Source organism: Trachypithecus francoisi, unplaced genomic scaffold, assembly GCF_009764315.1.
Source record: "Trachypithecus francoisi isolate TF-2019V2 unplaced genomic scaffold, Tfra_2.0 Lachesis_group7, whole genome shotgun sequence".
Taxonomy (NCBI): Eukaryota; Metazoa; Chordata; class Mammalia; order Primates; family Cercopithecidae; genus Trachypithecus; species Trachypithecus francoisi.
Genome location: NW_022681472.1, coordinates 90,124,777 through 90,141,502, shown reverse-complemented (window position 1 = coordinate 90,141,502; position 16,726 = coordinate 90,124,777). Strand labels below are relative to the sequence as shown.

Genomic DNA, 16,726 nt, shown 5'->3' with positions numbered 1-16,726 from the left:
TTGACTACACATTTTATTAACCTCTTAGGAATGGAGGCCCCTCAGCTATAAAATGGGATTTATTTGTTCAAGACATATTTCTTGAGCACCTACAATGTACCAGAGACATAGAATTCATAGTCAGCAAAATAAACTGAGTCCCTGCCTCATAAAACCTACAGTCTAGCAGGAAAGAAGAGCAATGAAATCAGCCATTACAATCAATTTGATAAGCGTTGGGGCAGAGGAAGCCTAGTTCTTAAGTCAGGAGGGTGGTATTTCCAAGCCTTATCCATGCAGTTTGAAAGCAGATCTTCCACATCCAATGCCTGGAAGCATTTTGAAAGAAGTGTGGTTGGGACCAAGAGGCTGTGGGACGAGGATAAGCTTTAGATTCAGACAAGACCAGGCACCACCATTTACTACACATGCTGTTCCCTACCTGCAAAATGGGTATACTAGCAAGACCTACTTTCCAGGTTTATTTCTTTTTTTTTTTTTGAGAATGAAATGAGATCATGTCTGTTATTCTTTTCTTCTTTATTTTGTTTAAGACAGGGTCTCACTCTGTCACCTAGGCTCTTCAGTGCAGTGCCACAATCCCATCTCACTACAGCTTCAAATTCCCTCAATTCTCCCACCTCAGCTTCCCAAGGAGCTGGGAAGACAGGCACATGCCACCATGCCAGGCTAATATTTTTATGTTTATGTTTATGTTTATTTTGTAGATATGAAGTCTTGCTTTGTTGCCCATGCTGGTCTCAAACTCCTGGCCTCAAGCAGTCTTCCTGCCTTGGTCTCCCAAAGTGTTGGGATTAGAGGCATGAGCCACTGCACCTAGCCCATGTCAGTTCTGAATCTGGCACATTGCAGGCATTCAGTCTACACTCATCCCTGTCCTCCGTGTCCCTCAGTGCAGGTGGCAGCACATGGCAAGGCCTGAGCTTGGAGCAGTAACAGGAGGCACACAGTCACTGAGACAAATCCTCTTCTTTTAATCAGCCCCTTGTAAATTCAGTAAATCCTATAATGTGCAGGAAGCAGAATGAGCCCCCAAAAACTCTACATTAAAATACAAAAAAAAAATCTACTTTTAATCACAACTGGGGGACCAATTTCCTGTGTTAATTAATCTTGTGAAAATCAGAATTTGATGAAATAAGTAAATTACAAGCCATGGAAAAACATTGAAGTGGAAGTGGTTCATGCTCTTACAAATGACATTATAGTAATCCCGCCCTTATCCTCAGGGGATACGTATCAAGATACCCAGCAGATGCCTGAAACTGAGTATTGAACTGAACCCTTATGTATACTGGGATTTTTTCCTATGCATGTGTATCTATGAAAAAGTTTAACTTGAAAATTAAGCACCATAAGAGATTAACAACAATAATTAAGAATAAAATAGAACAACTATAACAATACGCCAATGTCACTACTCTTGCTCTTCGAGGTCATTATCAAGTAAAAGATGGATTACTTGAACACAGGCACTGCGATACCACAATGGTGGATTTAATAACTGAGATGGCTGCTAGATGACTAACGGGCAGCTAGTGGGTGCAGCATAGGAACACTGGACAAAGGGATGATTCATGTTGTAGGCCAGACGGAGCAAGATAGCGTGAGACTTCGCCATGCCACCCAGAATAGCATGCAGTTCAAAACTTATGAATTGTTTATTCCTGGAATTTTCCATTTAATATTTTTGGGGCATGATAACTGAAACCACAGAAACCAAAACTGTAGATCAAGGAGAACTGCTGTGTATTCGTTGTTGTTTCAAAGCTGGGCCATGTTGGGGTTGGGGTTGTTTTTTTTTGTATTTTTTAATCAATATATCATAGTTATACATAGTTTAGGGGGTACATTTGATATTTTGATACCTATGTATAATATATAATGATCAAGTCAGGGTAATTGTAATGTCCATCACCTCAAATATTTTTTTTCTTATTTGGGAACATTACGATTCTTTTCTTCCAGCTTGGGTCATGTCGTTTAATGGAGTTTATGATAAATTATGGTGATGATGTGCTGATGAAAAAAGTCACTTAGTTCCATTCATGTGGGCATAATAGAAAGACAAGGACTGTCGCAGACAGAAAGATGAGGATTAAAATCTCATCTCAGGGTCCATGCACAGTGGCTCACGCCTGTAATCCCAGCACTGGGAGGCCAAGGCGGGTGGATCCTGAGGTCAGGAGATCGAGACCATCCTGGCCAACATGGTGAAACCCCATCTCTACTGAAAATACAAAAATTAGCCGGGTGTGGTGGCAGGCACCTGTAACCCCAGCTACTCGGGAGGCTGAGGCTGAAGAATTGCTTGAACCTGGGAGGCAGAGATTACAGTGAGCCAACATCATGCCACTGCACTCCAGCCTGGTGACAGAGTGAGACTCCACCTCAAAAAAAAAAAAAAAATTCATTTCAGTCACTTTCAGCTGTGTGATCTTGGTGAAGTTAATTTACCTCTCTATGCTGCCATTTTCTCATCTGCAAAAGAATACATTTTCTGTAGCATGGTGTTCTAAGGATTGAAAATGACAGCCCGTGTCAAGTTCCTGAAATATCACAGGAGCTCAAAAATGTGTGAATCCTGGTGAGTGACACTAGCTTCCCTGCCACACATCTGGATGCCTGAGCCCCAGCCTCTTAGCCATCTCACATGGCCAAACATTTTCTGACCCAGGAATCTTGCTTTTCTCTGCAGAACTTGCTGTATTAGGCTGTTCTTGCATTGCTGTAAAGCAAAACTTGAGGCTTGGCAATTTACAAAGAAAAGAGGTTCAAATGGTTCACAATTCTACAGCCTATACAGGAAACATGGTGCTGGCATCTGCTTCTGGTGAGGCCTCAGGGAGCTTTTACTCATGACGGAAGGCAAGGAGGGAGCAGATGTGTCACATGACAAGAGCCAGAGCAAGGGTGGTGGGAGGTGCCACACACTTTTAAACAACCAGATCCCGTAGAACTCACTCACTATCACAACGACAGCACCAATCCATGAGGGATCCCACCCTCATGACCCAAACACCTCCCACCAGGCCCCACCTCTAGCATTGGGGATTACATTTCTACATGAGATTCGGGCAGGACGAATATCCAGCACCCCTAAAACTGCCCTTCTACCTGTGAACAGCAGCATCCTCAGCTCCTTCTTCTTCCCCTCAACATTCTCCTACATCTTCAGTCTTCCCTTCAGGAATGGGTACCTCTTCTCCTAAGACCAGCTGCTTACAATTATACTTTCAGGGATCATTTCTATAGTTCATTACTAAGACAAGCCCCTCAACCCACGCCCTCAGACCTGACCGGTCTAAATTCACCCTATGTTCTCCCTCCTCACATTCTAGTAGGGTAGCAGGTACCCTCTACAGGCCTCCTTCCACTGCTTAACACACCTCAGAGGGCCTCTCCCAGTCCCCGCTCCTTTCCAGGCTACTGTATCACTCATCATGAAAAACAGAACCTATTTCTTGCCTCTCAGCCTAAGTCCATTGAGCTTGCACCTCCAGGCTGTCCCTTAACGTCTCAATCCTTCACCCTGGCCGCGATGCCCAAGTTCCTTTGGCTCTGAGAAGCAACAGGCCTGCCCTGGCCACTGCCCAGCACACTCATCCAATAATCCAACAGAGCCATGTCCCCAGTCCTTGGCAGGAAGGACCTGACAGAGCACCCATGCTTTTATCTGCGACTATGCTCCATCACTAGCTTTCTGTCACTTGCAACATAAGAGCGCTGATTATTGTACTCCTAATTTTTTAACATCTAGCAGGTCAGGCTGGTCACCGTAGCTCATGCCTGTAATCCCAGCACTTTTGGAGGCAAAGGCGGGAGGATCACTTAAGCCCAGGAGTTCAAGACCAGCCGAGGCAACATAGGGATACCTTGTCTCTATTAAAAAATTAAAAAATTAGCCCAGAATGGTAGCACACACCTATAATCCCAGCTGCTATGGAGGCTGAGGAAGGAGGATCACTTGAGTCTGTAAGGTTGGGGCTGAGTGAGCTGTGTTCACGCCATGGAACTCCAGCCTGGGCAAGATCTTGTCTCATAGATAAATAATAAAATAAAATCTAGCAGGTGAACTCATAAGTCCTCTAAACCTGCCTTTTGGAGGTGATCGGTGATGTCCATCTGAAACCTGACACTAGGAGTCGTCCTGGCCCAGGAAGATTCCTAGGCAGGAGGACAGGGCCTAGAGGCAGGGAGCATAATGCCCATCCAGGCTGACTTCCTGGAACTAAATCAAATGAAAGCACTTCAGCAATGACAGGAATGTGAATGACTCTGTAACTTCATCCTGTCCATTCACGCCATTTATACTTTGTGACTTCACATTCATCCTCTTCATTTACATAGATCACGCACACCAAGTAACATCCTCTCCATTTACAACAGGGCACATTCTGAGTAAATGACTCTGTTACTTCACTTCATTCTCTTCATTTACATAGAATATATACCAAGTAACCAATAGGAAACATCTAGAGTATTGAAACCCCAGAAAATTCTGTAATGGGGCTCCTGAGCCCGTATGTTCAGGCTGCTCCTACACTGTGGAATGTACTTTCATTCTCAATAAATCCCCACTTTTGCTTTCCTTGCTTTGTGTGTTTTGTCCAGTTCTTTGTTTGAGATGCCAAGGACTTGGACACCTTCTGCCAGTCACCATTCCATGGGGCTGAGAGACAGGCAGAGAAGCAGGGCCTCTTGTCCACAGCTGCAGGTAACACTGAATCAATAGTAAATTTAGGGTCAAGCAGGAGTGAGGTCCAGAGGTCTGTGAGCCCAAGAAAGGTCTGGACTGCTTGCCAACCTGAGAGGAAGGCCTGGGAGAGGATTCAGAGCCAACGTGTGAGGCCGGGGAGTCCTGGAGCCCAGAAGCCAATTGCAGAAAGTGAGAAGCCAGGCAGCCAAGTGTCAGGTAGACCTCAAGTGAGCTACTGCCCATGGCCCTATGGAGAAAGAAGGCTTTACTTAAGAAGCCAGAGATAAGCATGGACCACCTCCTCATTGCCAAACCTAGAGATTGCTTCCCTGAACTCTTCCTTCACAAATGCCTGCTGTTTGATCTTCTTTACCATACTTCCTGCCTGAAACTCCCCTCTTTGGCATCCTCTCACTCTTGGCTTCTTCTCTGGACCCAATTTTCCCTTAATTCTTTGCTCTTCATCCTCTCAGATTTTCCATGGCCAATACAGACACCAGACTAATAGGTGGAAGAACAGGACTTGGGTCTTCTAACTCCTGATGACTCTGCTAATTCCATTTCTATTGGACAGCAAGCAGCTAATAAAACAAAGAGCATTCCATCAAAAATATTCATCAAACTCCTTGTATGGAACTGGACTACACCAGGCATGATGGAGAATTGCTATGAGTGGCCTCCAAGGAGCATTAGATTAGAAGGTGGCTGGAGGGTGGACATTTTCATACACAGAGACAAGGCTCCCCATCCCTGTGATCCAGAGTCTATTTTCGACCACAGGGAAGGCCCTTCTCCAGGATTCTGATGAGTATTTGATACCCAACAATTGTTCCCACATGTACTTGTACTGGAATTGGCTTTTCTGTGGCTGCTGAATGCTATATTTGCAAAACTATCAGCTTCACCATCAATCCCCAAGCTTGTACGGTCTCTGAATTATTTAATGCCACATTCCAAGAGGCTGTGAATAATGGAATGGTGTGTAAATAATCTTATCTCTGTCTCTACATGCAGAGATTGTGAAGGGGGCAACTAGAGAGGCTCTGTGCTGCCAGAATCTTACAACACCTGTGCATGATTAAAAACCAAGCCAAATGCCCCCTGGATAACTGCTGTTCCCTAGTGGGTGAAAGAATCAAGCAAGCATCTCATCATATTTCTCATGTGGAGAGAAGCAATTATATATCAGGTTTCAGGTTCAGATGCCTCTAGGATAATTATAGCACTACTTTAGAGCTGTATAGAGCCTGTCAGATGTACCCAGTTCTTTCCCCTGCCTGTGAGAGGGGCAGGCTGGTTTTCCTAATTGACACACAAGGACTGAGCCCCAGGGAGATTACCTAGCTTGTGGGATGTGCAGGCAACAAACCCGGGGCTCAGGCCTCCTGACAACTCCTCCAGCATGCTTTCTTCCTGTGATATGGCTATCTGGGCATCGCGCAAATGTGCATTTGCCTTCCAGTCATTGTGCAGTAGGACTGTGACCTGCCCACACATCAGGTACATCTTAGTTTTGACCAGATTTTTGTGTGGGCATGGGAAAGGGAATTCTGTTTTCTTGAAGTCACACACCAAGAATCAGACACTTGACCTACTTAGGTCAAGCGAGCCATTGAGGTAAATGAAAAAGAGAATGAGAATACAGAGAATTGGGTGCTTTTTCAATGCCCTACAGTGTGGTGGAAACAACCTTTGGGCCAAAAATCAAGAATTACAAGAAAAAGTTCTGATTCTGCCATTACCAGCTGCATCCTCTTAGAGAAGCCTCTTATCGTTCTGAGCATCCATTGTTTATTCAATAAAATAGCATAATAATAATTTACCCACAGTGTTGCTGTGCAACTAAAATGGGAACCATGTGTATTAGTGGAAGTGTTATCCCCAGTTATGAACTCACATCTTCAGGATTGCCAGGGTGATGCAAAGATTACTCAACTGGCTATAATAATTGGGGAGAATTTTCAATCCTCCCAGAGGCAAAGGGCCCCAAAGAGGCAGAAACAGTGCCTCAAGTATGAGGCACAGAAACAGTCCAGATGAATCAAAAGTCTCCCATTTTAACCCTTCCAAGTCCTCTCCCAATTTCAAAATCTCCCATCATAAAACCCAACCCCTTGGTGAGGATGAAGGAAAACATGGTCAGAAATGATGGAAGGAATAAAGTTTTCCCACTGTGATCTTCACCTTCATTTCTGAAGTATTTATCCTCAAAGGTCTTCCTTCTTTTCTTGGAGCTCTGGATCTCTTGTGATAACTCATCTACATATGCCTTTAAAGGAGTCCATTTGGATCTGTGTCTCAGTAGACATCATGGGTTCTCCCTCATGCCCACTTCCACAGGACATCTGACTACCAAAATCACATAGATATCAACCAGGAGGTGGGTGAACAGCATTTTAAGTTAATTAAAGAAAGTGAGTTATTGTAGGGAGGCACTATTCAAAAAAGAAGGAAATCCAGTATGACAGAGAGATGAAACATTGCCTAATTGGGAGAACAATTGGGAAGAACTATTAACCAGAATAGACTTAATTCCAGACACCCCACTGCTTAAGTGTCAAGACCAGAATAGCTCCTCAGGTCTGATCAATGATTCCACTTCCTCCTCAACACCAAAGGAGTTTTAAGGTAGGATAATAAAGAATTATACAAAATGGGAGGTTCACTCCACCTGTTCTTACACTTTCTCCCCCTCTTCTCTCCCAGTTTTGTTGCAGCATTGAATTGTGATTATATCTGATAGTTCTGTGAGCATTCCAAAGGGAGAAAGTGTATTTCTTTTTCTTTTATTTACAAAAATGTGCTGAACATCTCCACACCACACAATTGGTCCACAGATATCTTTAAAAATATAAAAATAAGTTTCTTACCTCCCCCTTAGATTTGTTCTTCCTCCTAATACCCTATCTCAATTGGTGACACCACAGACACCCTAATCACCAGGCAAGAAGGTGAGGAGTGTCCTGTGACCCATCTCACCCCTTCATATCCTACATCTATCAACCCTAAATCTTAGTTTTCTCTTAGTCTTCACTTAACTCCTTGATATGTGCTGCGTTCCTTGTATGTGCCTGCCATGCATTCTCCTTCCAGTCATTGTGCAGTAGGACTGTGCAGTAGGACTCCAAGCTGTAGGAAAATCATGGTGGCCAAAATGGACATAATGCCCTCCCTCATGCTTCAAATTCAGCTCCACCCCCTACTAGCTTGGGCAAATTATGTATTATCTGTGCAATTCAGGGTTCTCATCTGAAAAATAGAGATAAAAATAGTACCTACCTCAGAGGATTGCTATGAAGATTCAATACATGGTGTATTAGTCTGTTCTCATGCTTCTATAAAGAACTATCTGAGACTGGGTAATTTACAAAGGAAAGAGATTTAATTGACTCACAGTTCAGCATGGCTGGGGAGGCCTCTGGAAACTCACAGTTATGGTGGAAGGGGAAGCAAACATGTCCTTCACATGGTGGCAGCAAGGAGAAGTGCTGAGCAAAAGGAGCAAATGCCCCTTATAAAACCATCAGATCTCATGAGAACTCACTCACTATCACGAGAACAGGATGAGGGTAACTGCCCCCATGATTCAATTACCTCCCACCAGGTCCCTCCCACGACAGATGGGGATTATGGGAACTACAATTCAAGATGAGATCCAGGTGGGAACACAGCCAAACCACATCAGATGGGTTAGTATTTGTAAAGCACTTGGAATATAGTAAGTGCTATGTGTCTGCTATCATATTAATTCCAATTGCAGTAAGTGATACTAAATAATTTAGGTTCCTGCAGGGTGTCCTGGTGACCTCACACATATCTACTTAAACCAGGTAGACAAAGCCCCAAGTTAGTCTGAGTCTTGGCAGAACACTTATGGATCCTTCCAGAACACGGGAGGATGGGTGTCTTGTAAGGGGCTACTCAAGTTCCTGTGACTCACCTCCCCATCTCCCCAAGAGGCTGTCTGGAGGCACTTTCTTATGACCTCTCGGGTTCTGATGAGTTATGAGGCCTCTTACCCCACCCCTTGAGGGTATGGCTGAGAATATAGAACCATGTTGCTGGTTCTATTGCTCCTTCCTGCCAAACTTCCTCAGAGGAATCAGAGCAACACAGAGAATCACATCTGTCCCCTGCTTCTTCAAGTATGTTTAAAGACTTCCAATTTTATCAAATAAATGCAATTTTGTTATCAACGTTCTACAAGAGCCATCATGACCTGGTTCTGCCAATGTCTCCAGCACCAGCTAAGACTCAACTCACCCTCTCACCATTGAGCTCTCGTCATGCAGGCCTTCTCCTGCCCAGTCATCAAACATGAGGAGATCTGCACCTCAGAGCCTCTGCATAGGCTGCCCTTCCCTCCTTCTGAGATAAGGGAAGAGAATATGGCAGAGGCTGCAAAGAGTAGGGGGTGAAACACAACAAAAGAGCAATGACAGTGAGCAACTGGAAATGTGGGACAGTAACCCAGAGAGAGTGGTACCCGGAACCCGGTGAGGGGAATGTGCTGGAAGGAAAGATTGCTGTACTCAACAGCACAATGAGAGTCCCTGAAGGAGAGGGCTCCCAAGTATTCAACAGTTCAGCACTGTATGAGGTCATGGGTGGCCTGATGAAGACCAGTCCTGGCACAGTGCAGAGGGTGGGGGATGTGGGCGGTTAAAGCCAGCTCAGAATGGGTTGAAAGGAATCAATGAAAACAGAGAGGGAGAGGTAGGCTGCAGATGCAGAAGGAAAAGGGAAAACCACCAGAGTGAAGCTGTGAGAAGGCGGGAGAGGATAGATTTCAGAGGACAAGTGGAGGGGGTGACCTTGATGAGAGGAAGAGGCTGAGAATCAAGAGGGAGAGAGAGAAGAGAGGATGTCTTAGATGCTTTATCTGCCATTTGTCTCCAACTTGACTCCAGACTTCTCACAATTCACCAAATATATCATATTGGTATTCCTTTCTGCAGGCTTTTGCTCTGGCTCTTCCCTTCCATGAATGTCTTTTTTTTTTTTTTTTTTTTAAGATAGGGTCTCACTCTATTGTCCAGGCTGAATGCAGTGGCAGGATCATGGCTCACTACAGCCTCAACCTCCCAGGCTCAAGCAGTCCTCCCACCTTAGCCTCTCAAGTAGTTGTGACTACAGGAGTGCACCACCATGTCTGGCTAATTGTTTACTTTTTGTAGAGAAAGGGTCTTGCTATGTTGCCTCAGCTGGTCTCAAACTCCTGGACTCAAGCAATCCTCCTGCCTCAGCCTCCCAAACTGCTGGGATTACAGGAGGGAGTCACCACACCCAGCCTATGAATGCCCTTTCTGCTCTCCTTGGCCTACTAGCTTCCAGTGACTTTATGTGTATACTTTAAGGACACCCCTTCCCCTCCTAGGTGCTATATTTCTCATCTTACTTCCCAAAACCTACTGTGCATCACTCCATCACTACACTTGCCAATTTGTCTTATATTTACAATCTTAGCTATTTATTTTCATCATGAGGGGACATGAACTGTATGTGAGTAAGACAGTAATCCTATTTACATCTGCATCCCCAGTGATGTCTAACACAGAACTGGCACACTGTAAGCATTTGACGAACGACTGGAGTCAGAAGCCCTGGATTCAGTCACAGCTTTGTGTTTCTTTTCTCTGTGTAGATTTAAGCAAATCATTTCATCTATCTGAGCTTCTATTACTTAAACTACAGATGAGGGGCCAAACCCAGTTGGATATTGAAGGAATTCTGTGGGATATTGAATATCACAGTGCTTTGGAAAATAACACAGTTTAAATGTTATATATTATCACCCATTGCCATCATGTCTTATGGAGAGCTGGTCCTTTCAACCTAATTAGTTCCAACAGGAGTATCTATGATACTACACTTTGATTTGGGTTTTTGAGAAATTAGAGAGGCGAAGTTGTGCTAAAATACGACCTGAAATTGAGACCAAGTCCCTAAATAGCCTTGGAACTTGAAGCAAATCACTTAGTTGGTCAATTTCATCAATCACAAATACTTACTGAACAATGACCATCATCAGCCACTGGAGATGCCAAAGTGAAAAGAAGGCTCAGTCCCCACCCAGAGGGTGAGAGACTGGCAAATCAACAGTAAGAGTTCAGCATCTCCTAGTAACCGCCACAGTGGGAATGGGACAGGGAAGGGCACCAGCACCGCAAATGGAGCAAGAGACATTCGGGGAGGCTTCTAAAGGTGGAGCTGCAATTTGGAGAATGTGTGGGGCTTGCCACAGAGAGCCCAGGTGTATTAGTCAGAGTTCTCTAAAGGGACAGAACTAATAGGATATATGTGTATAGGAAGGGGAGTTTATTAGGAGAATTGATTCACACCATCACAAGGTGAAGTCCCACAATAGGCTGCCTGCAAGCTGATGAGCAAGGAAACCAGTTCGGGTCCCAAAACCTCAAAAGTAGGGAAGCTGACAGTATAGGCTTCCTTCTGTGGCCAAAGGCCCGAGAGCCGCTGGCAAATCCCTGGTATAAATCCAAGACTCCAAAAGCTAACGAACTTGGAGTCTGATGTTCGAGGGCAGGAAGCATCCAACATAGGAGAAAGATGAAGGCCAGAAGACTCAATAAGTCTCTTCATTCCACTTTCTTCTGAATGCTTTATTCTAGCCATGCTGACAGCTGATTAGATGGTGCCGATCCAGATTGAGGGTAGGTCTGCCTCTCCCAGTCCACTGACTCAAATGTTAATCTCCTTTGGCAACACCCTCACAGACACACCCAGGAGCAATTCTTTGTATCCTTCAATCCAATCAACTTGACACTCAATATTAACCATCACACCACGGAAGGTTCTTTTTTTTTTTTTTTTTTTTAATGATATAGGAGCTCACTCTGTTGCCCAGGCTACAGTGGTGCAATCACAGCTCACTGCAGCCTCCACCTCCTCAGCTTAAGTGATCTTTCCACTTTACCCTCCCAAGTAACTGGGACTACAGATGCACACCACTGGCTAATTTTTTATTTTTCATAGACATGGGGTCTCACTTGGTTGCCCTGGCTGGTCTTGAATTCCTGCATAGACAAAGAGGTAGAAGTATGAGACAGGCAGACATTAAGGGGTCCCTTTGACTGCAGCCTGGTGAAACTCAGAAGCAGAGAACCCAGCTAAGGTTGCTCCGACTCTGGACTTGCAGAAACGGAGATAATAAATATTTGTAATTTAAACCTACTAAGTTTGTGTCAATTTGATACACAGCAATAGAAACCTATACAAAGCATGGGAAAACAACAGAACATTGTTAATCTCGGAAGGGACATGACCATCTCCTAAGCTTCGGTTTTCCCAGGTGTAAAGTTGCAACTGTAACAAGATCAGACAGCCCCACTTCACAGAACCATTGCAAGCCCCACTGAGATGTTAGCCTCAGAAGGGTTTGTAAATTGCCAAGCAACGTAAAGTTGCTGGTCGGTAGCATTCAATTTCCTTACACACACTTAACCACAAAGTTCCCAGAGTGGGCCTCAAATCTACTTAGAAAGAGTAACACATTGAGAACTAGCCAAGATCTTTTCATACTCCCAAAGCTCTTTCTTGCCTCTGAGCCTTTGGCTGGGCTGTCTCTTCTGCTGGAGCACTCTTTCCTCCCCACCTCCTATTCACCACTCCGGTACCTGGCTAGCTCCTACTTCCTATACACTTTTCAGTTTCTAGCTCTCCCAGGCTCCCTTCCAAGGCAAGATGACCATCTACCATTTCACCCTCCCTCCAGTCCCCCGGCACCCTCCACAAACTTGTGTCATCCTTGACTACAGTCTCCTATTTGCCTATTTGTCTCTCATCCCACATCCTTATGAGCTGTGACCTTCTTAAAGTCAAGAACTATATCTGAAGTCACCTTCATGCCCTTAATATCTGGTACAATGCCCAGTGTACAGTGGGTGGGGTTATACTAACATATAAAATATTTTATTAATATATATCAATATACATTGTGTGGGCAGGCTTCCTGGTCTAGCAGCACTGATATGTGCAGGGCAGCAAACTCTACCAACAGTCTTCCCCCAGGGAAATAGATACATTTATAATGTATTCCCTGTAAGAAGAGGGTGTGTGGGGGCTTGTTTAAACTTTTTTCTTAAAAACAAAAGCAATTGGAGAGTATTTGGCTTTCTTACAGGTACAGGCAGCTCTCCTGCTCTGGGCTCCCTCAGGCAGCTGCCAGAGAAAGTTTGCGGCTGCCTGAGTCGCCTTCTCTTCTGAGCTGTCAACTCAACAGCTTTGGAGCAGCCTTCCTGAGAGGTGGGAGGAAGGGAAGGTGGCTTTGCTAGTATTTAGATTGAAAGCAGGAAGCCTTCATTACGCGGAGACTGGGACCATTCCCACTATCTCAGGGAAGGTACAAGAGAGATCCAGGTAGAGGGGTGAGGAAGGAGGGTGAGTGCAAACCCCACAGCGAAGCACCAGCACTGCAGGCCCAAGGGTCCTGATGGGGCTGAAGACAGGGAGGCAGTGTGATCCCACTTCTGCTTTGCACCTCTCCTGGGAACCCTGGGACTCTCCTTGGATGAAGCCGCAAAACAGAGCCAATACCATTTCCCTCTCACTCCCACGTGTAGGTGGGACTTTGCTACCATTCCAGCCTGGATTTGAATCCAGACCCCACTATTGCCAGCTGCATGACCCAAAGCCAGTCAACCAATCCTGCAGAAACCCAGTTTCCCATCTAAGAATGGAAGTGGTAATCCCAGCCTCGCAGGGTTGTTGAGACAATTCAATGAGATAAATACGCATGAAGCCCAGAACATGAGATGATTTCTAAATGTCAGTTCCCGATCTCCCAGCTACTTCCCCCTGGCACGGCAGCCACCTGAGCCCAAAGGAAACTGCATTCTTAAAATGAGGTGCTACATGGAATGGTTCTCTGAGTAAAACTCCAGCATGCAAAGCGTAATCACCATCATTACTAACGAAGAAAACACAATGAAAATCAACAAGTATCGTACAAAGGAAAATTGCGGCACCTGCAGTGCCTGCTGTGTTCGCTGCTTGCATGTGTATAGAGCACTGCAGAGCAGCCAAGCCTCTGCACACATTTTGTTGTCACCTGACCCTCGGACGATATTAATATTTCAGTATTTCCTGCATCTTACAATTGTGGAAACTGAGGCTCCACTATTGTAATGGCTTTCCCAGAGAACCCCGGCTAGGACTCAGGGGGACTGGAAATCAACTCCACTTTCCTAGAATTATATGTTCCTTCCTCCCCACCACACTGTATCCATGAACACTCCTGATCGTCTCAGACAGGGAGGAATACACCAGAGACTGTCAAATCCCTTGCCCTGTGTGTCTCCCACCATGGAGCCAATACATACATTCCCCTGTTCTCTCCAATCATTGCTAAATTAGAGCAATTTCAGTTGCACATGAGACGAACACAACTCAAACAAGTTGAACAGAAAGAATTCGTTGAATCCCATGCCTGAGATGTGCAGGGGTGTTCAGGCTTAAGTCACAATGGGGTTCAGGTGACCCACGATGACGACAGTCAGGTTGAAAACACAAGGTGTCACAGACATCTGTGGTCACACTCCTTCTTTCCCAGTCTCAAGCCCTCCACAGCAAAGCCAGCACCTTCCCATACCCTCCACTCTGAACAAAGCAGCCTACATAGCACCCCCCAAATGCACACGGACCATTTACACTTCTGAGAATTGCCTTAAAGAGGTTGTGCCTCTGAGAATCTGTCTCACCTCGTTTTTTTTCTTTCTAAAGTTTCTCTGTTACTGAAGACACACGGCGATTACCCCTCCTCTGTGAGACCTTCTCTGACCTCTCTTTGCTGTGATCTCTAAGGTCTTAGAGGATTGACGTTGCAGGGGTCTGATGGGGCAAACCTGGAGTCCTGGGGTCTGTTTTTAAGTGAGAGAAGCTGTTACTATTTGAAAGTTGCCTACTACTTTTTTCTATGTTTATAAAGAACACAACAAAACTTTAGATAAACCACTTTTAGTGGCCCTTTTAATTATTTACATGTAAAGCTAGTAGGAAGAGTGCAGTGTAGGAGGGGTACACTGGGGCTTTTTATTTTTTTGAGACAGAGTCTTGCTCTGTAGCCCAGGCTGGAGTGCAGGGGTGCAATCTTGGCTCACTGCAGCCTCTCCCTTCTGGGTTCCAGTGATTCTCCTGCCTCAGCTTCCTGGGTAGCTGGGATTACAGGCACATGCCACCACGCCCAGCTAATTTTGGTATTTTTACCAAATTTTAGAGACGGGGTTTCACCACATTGGCCAGGCTGGTCTCAAACTCCTGACCTCAGGTGATCCGCCTGCCTCAGCCTCCCAAAGTGCTGGGATTGCAGGTGTGAGCCACCACACCTGGCCCACTGGGGCTTTTTTAACTTAACTAAAGTGGTCTTTCTCCTCTAAGAAGGACACAGGAATATTGGCCTAAGGACCCAAGAGCCTCTTGAGAATAAAATTATTTAGACCCCAATCCTGAATCTTTTGATGTTCAATATTGATGGACCTTGTCTGGATACCTAGGGGGCTGCAGTGGGGGTGGGCTCCATTTACTGATGAATGGAACTGATGAATCCCATCAACAGGCCAGACCTTCTCTTCTACCACCTGAGCCCCGAGTGGGCTGGCCCTCTTGGGCTCTCTCCTATAGCCCTCGATTGCGTGGGTAAGTCAGAGCGCACCTGCTCTGCAGGCCTGCTGTTCTTCATTTCAGGGAGGAGGGGAAGAAAGATCCACTTTTGTCTCAACTAGAAGCCATAGTCTCCAACTCAGTTTTACAGAGGCCCTATATTTTAGAAATCCTTATGTATTTGGCCAAAGTCATAAAGGGGTACTTTCTCATTTGACCTCTGACTTTTGAACCCTAAACACGAGAGGAGTGAAGATGTATGTTTTATGGTGCCTTTAGAACTTCATCCTGGGTCTCTGTTTTGCTTTGTTTCCATTTTCCTACTGGGTTGGGGGCAGCAAGGACAAAACCCAGAACTTCCCCAGGAGCCTCGCTGGCCTGTGGCTAGGAGAGGATCTCAGCACTGAGGACTCAGTAGCATTGTCAGGTCTGTGTCCTCCCTAAGCCTAATACACCTCCCATTCGGAGGTGCACGCTCCCATTCATTCCTCAGCAACACTTGATTTATGGTGCCCAATGTCTGGGATAGAGAGGGACTAAGCAACCAGCCCGAGGCTGCACCGTATGTGAGTGGCAGCACCAAGCTTCCAGCCAGATCTCCATGCCTAGGTCTAGTGCCCAGGGTGGCTTTTTATTCAGGAGATGACCAAGGTGACATGTGACACCTGCTTCTAACTTGTCATGCATTGGTTCCATGCCCTTTATACAATAAAAGAACAAGACCTATCTTTAAAAAATAATTTGTATACAACTTTTGTCATACTATTCAAGAAATTAAATAGACAAATCAACTTTTGTTTTGTTAGGAAGTTGATCTTGTCAATATTCTCCTTGGGTCTTCTAGAACCCTCTCTCCAAAATCAATTGAAAGGGGGGTCTGAGGAGCAGTGAGTCGGCCCTGGGCTGAGCTTGCCTTCCTGAGAATGCTGCCCCTTGCAGGATCACCCCAACTCACCCCTAATGCCCACTCGCCCTCACCCCACTGCCCCACACCCTCGGTTTTGCTGTCACTCTCTGTTCATTTCTTCCCTCTTTCTCTGTCTCAATGTCCCCACCTCCCTTCTTTTTGCCCTGTTTCTCTGCATCTCTTTCACAGCCATACACATAAATTCACTTTATGTTTTATGTATCGAAACTAGTTGCCTTCGATGGGGTAGAGGGACAGCTGTTCTGAAAAAATAAAATTTGGCCAATATCATCAGGTGGTGGTAGTTTTCCTTAAGCCCTTAAATTCCCGTTTCTCTCTGTGTGTCAAGGCAATCTTCTCTGAAGGACAAAAGCACGTGGATCTTAATAACTGGGGAGGTTGCTGCACTGAGTTTCTGATTCTTCCTCCTGCATCTTTACTAATCTGCCTCCACAGAGCCTCAGGCCAGTGCCCTGAGTGTCCTTGCCAGATATTACCACAGCCTC

The 16,726-nt window shown here is 45.3% G+C and overlaps 1 long non-coding RNA gene across 1 annotated transcript in view; it reads right to left on the bottom strand.

Annotated features, from left to right (window-relative positions):
* Positions 1–14,567, bottom strand: part of LOC117079032 — a 78,858-nt gene extending 64,291 nt beyond the window's left edge. The window contains exon 1 of the long non-coding RNA XR_004435253.1: positions 14,416–14,567. This is a non-coding gene — a long non-coding RNA (uncharacterized LOC117079032). The remainder of the gene's footprint in view (positions 1–14,415) is intronic.
* Positions 14,568–16,726: the final 2,159 nt, after the last annotated feature.